The sequence below is a fragment of the Cynara cardunculus genome (assembly GCF_001531365.2).
Source record: "Cynara cardunculus var. scolymus isolate 2C chromosome LG 3, CcrdV1, whole genome shotgun sequence".
In the NCBI taxonomy this organism is placed as follows: Eukaryota; Viridiplantae; Streptophyta; class Magnoliopsida; order Asterales; family Asteraceae; genus Cynara; species Cynara cardunculus.
This window is the reverse complement of record NC_037530.1, coordinates 14,287,512-14,296,108: the sequence shown is the minus strand read 5'-3', so window position 1 is coordinate 14,296,108 and position 8,597 is coordinate 14,287,512.

Below are 8,597 nucleotides of genomic sequence, written 5' to 3'. Positions count from 1 at the left end.
CTTGCTATAAATAGCAAGTGTATGGCCGTCATTTAACAAAAGTCGGCTAACCCAACACCACACTCACATATACACACACATGCTTTAACTTCAATCCAAAATAAGAATCTTAAATTCTTAAATACTATACTGAATATTACAACATTCCCTCCTTAAAAGAATTCCATCCCGGAATTCCATTAAGTAAACAAATAGGGATATTTCATCCGCATTCTGATTCTGATTCCCAGGTGGCGTCTGGTCCTTTATGATAACGTCACTGAACTTTTACTAACCCAATATCTTTATTTTGCAATTTCCTTACTTTGAAGTCGGTAATAAGTTCAGGGGTTTCTTCATAACACAATCTCTAATCAACCTTAATCTCAAGTAATGGTACTGCCACATCCGGGCTTATTAGACACTTCCTTAAATTTGACACATGAAACGTGTCATGGATTCTGCTTAACTCTAAAGGAAGTTCTAGCTTGTAGGCCACCTCCCCAACCCTTCCAATAATAGGGAATGGTCCAACATACCTTGGACTTAATTTCCCTTTTTTCCCAAAACAGACCATTCCTTTCCAAGGTGATACCTTTAACATCACTCTATCACCTTCTTGGAATTCAATCGGCTTCCGACATTTATCTGCATAACTTCTTTGTCTATCCTGAGCCACTTTCATCCCTTATTACTCCAATTTTAGCTGTAGTTTGCTGAACTAACTCAGGCCCAGCTAACTGTTTTTCGCCTATTGCATTCCAACACAAAGGAGTTCAACATTTGCGTCCATAGAGAACTTCAAAAGGTGCTTCCTGAATACTCGAATGGTAGCTATTGTTGTACGTAAATTCTACCAGAGCCAAATAACTATCCCATGATCCTCCGAAATCAATGACACATGCTCTCAGCATATCTTCTAAAGTTTGGATAGTTTGTTCACTTTGTCCATCTGTTTGAGGGTGATAAGTTGTATTTAGCTTAATTTGCGAACCCATTTCTCTTTGGAAACTCTTCCAAAACATATAAGTGAATCGACTATCTCTATCCGAAACAATTGATAGAGGAACACCATGACGTGTCACTATCTCATCGATGTATAATTTTGCCAATCTCTCCATTGGATATGATTCTTTCATAAGTAAGAAGTGTGCAGATTTGGATAACCGATCTACTATCACCCATATAGCATCATAACCTTTTGACGTTCTCGGCAATTTGGTTATGAAATCCATAGTGATGTGAACCCACTTCCATACTGGAATTTCTAAAGATTGTAACTTACCATAAGGGCGTTGGTGTTCAACCTTTACCTGGAGACATGTTAGGCATTGCTCAACATGCTTTGCTATATCCCTCTTCATACCTGGCCACCAATAATGTTGCTTCAAATCCCGATACATTTTATTTGTACCTGGATGAACTGCAAAACATGACTTATGAACCTCACCCAAAATGCGGTTCCTGAGATTACCATAACATGATACCCAAACTCTGTTCCCAAATTTCCATAATTCTCTGTCATCTTTCAACAAATCAGATATTAATCCACCCAATCTTTCTTGTTTAATCTTATCTTCCTTCATGGCCTCATATTGAAACTCTCGTAACTCTTCTTGAATATTTGGTAACAACTCAACCCATAGAGTTATAGCTTTGATAGTTCCACTTTTCTTTTGCCGACTTAACACATCGGCCACTACGTTTTCCTTTCCTTGGATGATACAAAATTTCACAATCATAATCACTTACCAATTCCAACCATCTTCTCTGGCGCATATTCAGATCTTTCTGATGGAACAGATGTTGCAAGCTCTTATGATCTGTGAATATTTGACATTTCGTTCCATATAGATAGTGCCTCCATATCTTCAAAGCAAATACTACCACCACCAATTCCATATCATGAGTAGGATACTGTCTTTCATGATCTTTTAACTATCTAGAAGCATAAGTTATTATCTTTCCTCGTTGCATCAGTACATAACCCAAACCCATATTTGACGCATCACTATATACCACAAAATCTTCCCTTCCATCTGGCAAAGATAGAATTGATGCACTACATAATTTGTCTTTTAACATCTGAAAGGCCTGAGCTTGTGCTTCATCCCACTCATATTTCACATTCTTCTTTGTCAACTTTGTTAATGGAGTAACTATTCAAGAGAAATCTTGTATAAACTTACGATAATACCCAGCTAATCCCAGAAAACTTTGGATTTCAGTTGGAGTCTTTGGGGCTTCCCATTTTTCAATGGCTTCAATTTTCAAAGGATCCACTTTAATGCCTTCTTTTGAGATAACATGCCTCAAAAACTAAACTTCTCGCAACCAAAATTCACACTTTGACATCTTGGCATACAATCTCTTTTGTTTCAGCAATTCTAAGAGTAATCTCAAATGATGAGAATGCTCTTCTTTCGACCGAGAATATATCAGAATATCATCGATGAAAACAATCACAAATTTATCAATATAGGGACGACACACCCTATTCATCATGTCCATAAAGGCTGCAGGCGCATTTGTGAGTCCAAATGGCATAACTTGAAATTCATAATAACCATAACGTGTATGAAATGCTATTTTCGACACATCTTCATTCCGAATCTTCAATTGATGATAACCGGACCGTAAATCAATCTTCGAAAAATAAGTAGCCCCAACCAATTGATCAAACAAATCATCAATTCTTAGGAGAGGATACTTATTTTTGATTCTCAGTTTATTCAGCTCCCGGTAATCAATGCACATCCTCATTGATCCATCCTTCTTTTTCACAAAAAGCACTGGCGCACCCCACGGGGAAGTACTTGGTCGGATAAAACCTTTATCCAACAATTCTTTCAATTGCGACATTAACTCCTTTAATTCAGAAGGAGCTAATCTATACGGTGCGCGTGCTACGGGTGCTGCTCTAGGAAGTAATTCAATTTGAAATTCTATCGTTCAATCCGGAGGTAAACTTATCAAATCTTCCGGAAATATCTCAGGAAATTCTCTTACAACTGGGATATCCTCCATCTTTCCCTTTTCTTTCTTCATATCAATAGCATATGCAAGAAAACTAACACATCCCTTCTGTACATACTTTCGAGCCTTTAAATCTGAAATAAGGCTAGAGTAACGATCCCGTTGATCCCCATAAATCACAACTTTTCCTTTTTCTGGTAAGTCTATATGGATCATCTTCTCATCACAGATTATGTTAGCTTGGTTTTTGACTAACCAATCCATGCCTATAATTATATTAAATTCACTTAGAAGCAAAGGAAATGATTGTATAGGCACCTCACATCCTTCTATACTTATGAAACATTTATCAATTCTTTCCTTAATCGATACTTCGCTATCGTTTGATGTTTCCACAATAAGATCCTCACTCAACACTTTAGATTTTAAATGTGCACAGTTAAGAAACGATGGTTACACAAAAGAACGATTTGTACCCGAGTCAAATAAAACTTTGGCACATACTGAATTAACAAGGAATGTACATGTTACCACTTCAGGGTGCTCTTCTGCCTCGTCTCTCGTCATCTGAAAGGCTCTCCCTCTTGCAGACCCCCCACGTCTCATCTCTCCTCGACCACTTGAATTAACATGATTATCCATTTGTTCACGACATGTTGGCACATAACCAGATCCTCAGCCCCAGAATATCTAGATCCCCGACCTCCAGCAAAACTAGAACCTCGTCCCTTTGCTTGTAGACAATCAGCGTTTACATGTTGAGATGAATTACAAGTAAAACACCTCCGCGTTATTCGACAGTCTCGAGCTATATGTCATGGTTCCTGACATTTAAAACATACTCGAGGTTCTGTATTGCAATTTCCCTGATGTATTTTATGACATCGGGTACACGCCCTATCAGCAAACCTTGAGATGGGTTGATTCAAATTTTCCATAAACCTTGGTCTACGGAAATCAGTCATTGTAGCTTCTCCTTGTCTTTTCTCTCCAACCTTTTCTTGTGGTTTCCGGTTAATGTCTTCTTCCAGTATTTTAGCAGCATCAACTGCCGCCTAAAATGTTGTCGGATTCCTGGATATCACATATTTCCCAAGATTCGACTCCAAACCCCATATATACTTTCTCACCTTACTGTTTTCAGATATAATATAGGCTTCAGCAAACCGAGATTGTTCCATGAAAACTTCTATATACTGGCGGACTGACATGTTTCCTTGCTCAAGACGAAGGAAATCATCTTCCAACTTTCGTACTGCAGCTTCAGGACAATACTGCATTTTAAACTTAACCACAAATTCTTCCCACAACATGGTCTTCAAAATGTTCAGATCTGAACTTGACAGAACTTCCCACCAGTACAAAGGACTTGATCTCAGACGAGATACAACAAACATGACTTTGTCCTCTTCTACACTTTTACTAATTTGCAGACTCAGCTCTATCTCTTTAAGCCAACACATGGCTTTAACAAGATCACGCTTACTAGAAAACTTGGGAGGTTTACAGGCAAGAAACATCTTGATATCTCCTCCTTTTTGTACTGAGGACGAAGTAAGAGGTACAGATGTACCAGTTACCAGGGTACTAGCTCCTGCTTCTTCCTGCTGCTCAGGTTCCCTTAAAATTTCTGGATGATTTGGAACCGAACGTCCCAACAAATTTACCAAGCTCTCTTGAAATTTTCCTAATTCAGCTGCCAACATTTCCTGAGTAATAAATCCGGGGTCAGAAACATTGTGTCCACCCCTTGCTCTTCCTCTACCACGACTAGACATTGAACTTTCTTGAGTTGATAATTCTGGTTCTTATCTAGTACCTCTTCCTCTTCCTCGACCCCTGCTGCGACTTCGGGTTTCTATTGTCATCACATTTTCCGGGTCTTCCCCTTGAGTCACATTTCTTCTTCCCCGACCTCTTCCATAACCAGTAGAGGTCCTTTCAGATTGATTGGGATTATCTGCCATTTCTCAATGTATAACTATTTATGTACATTTAAACACATATGATTATTCACATAATCAAAACATAATAACACGTTTATCCTCAAGTCTATCCATAACTTAGATTATATCAGTCATATATATCTTTCTCATAATAGGTTCAGCTATAACATATTTTCCATGTTCATAGTCCCAGTGAAACCTATTATCATAACGTCCACATCTCTAGTTTAAGTCTAAGTATTTCGCAAATACCCAGATCTCTTAAACTAAGACTCTTATACCAACTATAACAACCCACAATTTCCGGTACACAGATAATCCACATACACATACTCATAAAACAAAATATAATATTGTTTACAAAATACGGGCTAACAAAAACTTTCTTGAATACATTTGTGAACAACTAAAATTTATCATTTCTACACTTTTCCTTTGCCTTTGTCCTACGAGGTATGTTGACCTGCAAAACCGGTTAGTCCAACAACTGAGTGTTAGACCCAAAAGGTCTAGTGAGTGTACAAATCTCATACAAATAACATATCTTCCAAACTTAGAATGAAACCTGTATAGATACAAACATTTATCTATTCCTCTCGCGGTTACACCGTCGTTACATCTCTCTCGCGGTTAAGGAGTTATCCGGTCACTCTTTGTTCGGTTTAGGTGATATCTGGTCACCCTTCACCCGGTTTAAGGAGTTATCCAAAATGATATGAAATGCAGTTCATAAAGAGCAAATTCTAACAGCAAAAGAATTATTATGTAATAATCAATACTTTAAAGCAATATACACTCACCTTAAAATATTTGATAGGATTAATCCTGAGATGTACCTTCAGTCTTTTCTCTCAATGATCACAAAAAACTTCTAAAAAAGAAGAAAAAGAAGAAGAAGAACCTTTTCTTTTCACACACACTTGCTATAAATAGCAAGTGTATGGCCGTCATTTAACAAAAGTCGGCTAACCCAACACCACACTCACATATACACACACATGCTTTAACTTCAATGCAAAATAAGAATCTTAAATTCTTAAATACTATACTGAATACTACACTTCCCCCAATAACCCTATAGAGCAGGGGGGTCAGGAGTGGTAGGGTAGGGTTTTGGTAGGGTGGGGTGGGGTGATAGTAGTGACATGGTGGTTGGTAGGGTGTGGACGGGGCGATAGATGGGATAGTCCAAACAAAGACAGTTGTTCCAATTATTTTGAGAGATTTCATTTCATTTCCTATCAACCAAACGCGTGGTCAAATTCCATCAAATTCCATAGTAATTCATTCAAAGTCAAATTTCTTTGATGGATTCCAATTCCATCAAATTTCATTCTCTGAACCAAACACCCCCTAAGTTTTTCGAAGATGAAAATAATATCCCAAAAGTAAAGTGTTTAAGAACTTGGTCATTTATTAAAAAATGACTATCAATAGTCAAGATCTAATCAAGACGTGCACTCTTGGTTTTCGATGCATCTTGTATCATCTTCGTAATTAGCTTAGTATCTAACTTGGAAAATTTTGTTTCCTGTCTAATCACTTTATAGCTCATAATGTTATGGCTTGAAAGCAAGATCTTTTGATAGGCACTTGTTCCTGAATTTGATCATTTGAGCCTCCTGACCTTCTGATTCCTTATCAATCCCAGCATCATACTTACTTATCGTCTCGCCTTTGAATGTATCCATGTGGGGCATCACAAATATTCCACATTTAACTATATTGTTTAAAGTTCTCCACTTCATCTTGTACCCGTTTCCTTTCACTTTTGACACGTTGTTCACCCCTGGATGGTGTATTGATTTTAAATACTCAAGCAGTGTTGATTGTTGCATCAAACAAGATAAATTGTATGAATATGCAACCTATGTTATATCAAATAGTTTTCTAATCATTAGTAAGGAATGATCAACAACATTTGGTTATTCAAGGACTACATGAACCCCAACCCCAATCAAGTTGTTAATCAAATCCACATGCATATTACGACCATGGTGAATCAAACATGAGTACATACTATATATACAATAAACCCATGAACCCATATTGCATTTTGATCACACCATATGCATATTACAAACAACTTGTCAATCACAGATGATTAGAAATCAAATGAACATGCCACTTATATTATATCAAATAATGACACTACTAAACAAAAACCTAAACACCAAAACATTTTTATTTTAACCAACATCACAATGTATTATTTTCCCATAATCATACAATAAGAAATGATCAGGAGCATTTGGATATGCAAGGACCCCATAAATCCAAATCCCAATCACATTGTCAATCAAATCCATATGCATATGACAACATTTTATCAATCATAGATGATTAGAAATGATATGAACATGCCAACTATGTTATATCAAATAATAACACCAGTAGACCCAATATTAAACCCCAAAACATGTTTATGTTACCAATATCACAATTGAGTAGTTTTGCATAATCTAACACCATGAATACCAAACCTAAATCACATTATGAATCACACATCATTAAAAACTAATATACACAAGAACCCCATGCATAGTAGTACTTTAACACAAATGATTATGAATCACAAAAGATTAAATACTAACAAATGTAAAATCAATATTGACAATAATCCAACTATCACATTCGATTTTAATATCAAATATCCAAGACAATAAAACAAACATAAATCGGTAATGTTTTAACATTATTGAAATGTGTACCTAATTGCTTCATCAATGAGGGGTTTGATAGGTTCGCTCATTGTCTTCATTGAGCTTACAATCATCAATGTCAAGTGGGTCTTCAATGGTGTTTCTAAAGGTTCCAACATCTGACCTTTGCAAGCTTACTGTTTTTTCGTAGTCCTTCAATGAAAATCAAAACACCATTCTTACCAGAAACTCTAGATGTTAAAAAAACAAAATCAGGCAGAGATTTGGAAAATAGAGTAGCAATATCATACCTGTCGCATCCATTGTCGAGATTCCAAACGTTGTTCTTGTGTAAGTCGATTTTGAATGAGGAAGATGTTTATAAATTATTGTTGGAACTTAGTTTAGTGTAGAAGAAGTTGTCCTACATAGGAGCCAAAACAAAATGTAATGCACCTAATAAACCCCAACCCTTGAGCATTAAATGAATCATTTAAATTGCTTGGGCTTGGTGTGTGGTGTTCTTAGTGGGTTCCTCTTGACATATATTTATATATATATATATATATATATATGGCCTTGAGCCTTGGGGCGGTTAACGAGAAGGGTATAAAAACCCTTCACTGCCTTAGGACACTGCGTTATCGGTTTACTGCAACGATCTTTGAAACCACGAATCTACGACTACAAGTAAGGTCTACGATTACTAGTTATTTTGTTTTCCGTGTGAAGATATTAGTCCTGCAGTTTCCTATTTTGTTCAATATAAACACATGTTAATACGTTATATGGTTGATCAATCCCTATCAATTATATCTTCAATGGAGTTGAATGGGAGACAATAAGATTCGATAAAATTGAAGAAAATCTTCAATCCATAACATGTATCAATCAAGATTTTTTGGGAAATGATTTGGCCTGCGATTTGTTAGGGATTTGATTATGCCTGTTTTTTCGTCCGCATAATGTAACTGGTCAAATTTTTTGATTTGTTCCCATTATACCCCTAAAATCTTTTGCCCATGGTGGAAAGTTAGGTTTCATCTCAATAAAT